Source organism: Egretta garzetta, unplaced genomic scaffold (assembly GCF_000687185.1).
Source record: "Egretta garzetta isolate BGI_Z169 unplaced genomic scaffold, ASM68718v1 scaffold81, whole genome shotgun sequence".
In the NCBI taxonomy this organism is placed as follows: domain Eukaryota; kingdom Metazoa; phylum Chordata; class Aves; order Pelecaniformes; family Ardeidae; genus Egretta; species Egretta garzetta.
Genome location: NW_009258671.1, coordinates 7,075,962 through 7,077,978, shown reverse-complemented (window position 1 = coordinate 7,077,978; position 2,017 = coordinate 7,075,962).

The window sequence follows — 2,017 nt, the reverse complement described above, 5'->3', positions numbered from 1 at the left end:
GAGGCTTGCGCTCCCCGGCTGCTTCCGCCCGGCGGGCGCGCATGCGCAGCCAGGAAGAAGGGAAAGCAGCTTTTTGGGGAAGTTGCTGCCTAAAAAAATAACCGTTTTTTTACGTGTATCGCCGCGCAACAGCGCCTTGGAGGTGCCGCCCATCAAAGTTTGACAGGCAACCAGAAATGGCGTACTGTGGCCGCAGGCACTGGCCCCCCATGAAGTCAGCCCGGTCATCTTAAAGGGACAGTACAACGTTTTAATTTATATGCAGCAGTTATTTAGCACTGGTACCTGTACTGTGCTAAATTACCGAGCTTTTAAACTTGTTTCCTTCCCCCAGACCCAAGTAACATCTTTCTCTGGTTGTGAACTGATTCTGTTGAAATACAAAAAGTCACCCGTAAACTAACGCAAAGAAAGTAGGGTTTAAATTAGGGTGACTTCCAGGGCCAGCTGGAGCCTCAACAAGCATCTCTTGAACTTCAGCGTAGAAACCAAAGTTACCGCTCTTACCAAAAGAGACACCTCGCAACCATTAACTCTTAAATGCTCAATGAAATGAACACATTCCGATTTAACTCCTACTAGGCGAATTAAACTCAAGAAAGCTCAGAAAGCACGGTAACGCAAGAGATTTGTCTTTTTATTTTATAAAAAGGAGACAAAATTGGAAGAAGTGGTTAAGGTTGACTTAAATGTGGTTAAGAGAACTATTCAGTACACAGAAAGGAAGCAAAACTTGGCATTCTGCTTAAATTCTAACATACTCGTAAAACTAATATTTTCCAGAATGTTATAAAATGAACTTGTAGAAAGTTTAAAGTTATAAATAAAGACAATATAAAACAGATCTTGTATCTTTCAATTGTAGTTAATGTTTCCAACTTTTCTTGCAAATTTGAAGGTATATACACAGAAGAAATGAAAAAAAGAGTTGAAGTAAAATAGCACCAGTCTTCTGCAGTACAGAAACAGATAGCTTAACACCTTCTCCCCTGTCCCCCTAACATTCTAAAAAAAAAAAAAAAAAAAAAAAAAAAAAAAAATCAATATTGTAAAATTTCACACTTCAAGCTTCAGGAAATTGCAAGTGAGAAACTGCTACACTTTGCTACTTCTGGATATCGAAGTTCAGACCCCAAAGTTCCCTCTCCCGAGCATCACCATCTCGTCGCCGCTGCTCCTTCTACAAGATGCTCTCAGTAAGCACCTACAGCCTCTTCCCCGGGCTGCACCCGAGTTATACAGAATTGATGTTCTTGTATGAGCAGCTTTCAAGTGCCACACGCTTGCCCCCAAACACGTGCGCAAACTCAACTTTAAAGCCATCAATGTTTCCTTCTGCTTTAAAAAAAACTGTACAAGACATGACAACAAAACATCAAAAGGAGTAGTTAATCTTAACAGTTATTTACTTCTGATGTATTCATACACTAATGTGTCGTCTTTACAATGCAACTATGCAGAACCTTTGTAGTGGAAAGTGTTTAAAATGCTCATCGCTCAATTCAGATATGATTTGGCAGACTTTCAACCCGTTACTTGAGACCTTTGCACAGCTGCCTGGATATTGATGCTTCCAACTAAGTCTCACACATTTGCTTCTTCTCACAACCAGTCTTGGAATACCTCCTTTGGGAGGTACCTCACTGAAACAGGAGAGACCCTTTTTTTCTTCCCTCCTTTAGTAAGAGGGAATTGAAAGAAGGGAAGAAAAATCTCTCAAGTTGGAGGGGAAAAAACTGAGAATGATTGGGCAGCAATTAGAGGAAAGACCTAAACATCAATCACCACTTGCTATACGTTGATTTTTGTTAACATCTTCTGTAAATTTTAACACCTTTTCAAATTACTGTTTGCTACTAATCACAATCACTATTTTACCTACTTTTCAATACTTAGTCAAGTATTAAGCCTTTATTAAGAAAAAACAAAAGTCCTCTGAAATCACTGAAATTGTACCCGTTTACACTTCAGGGGAACATTGCTTATGTCTTTTTCCCTTGAAGTATTTGAAGAGGGA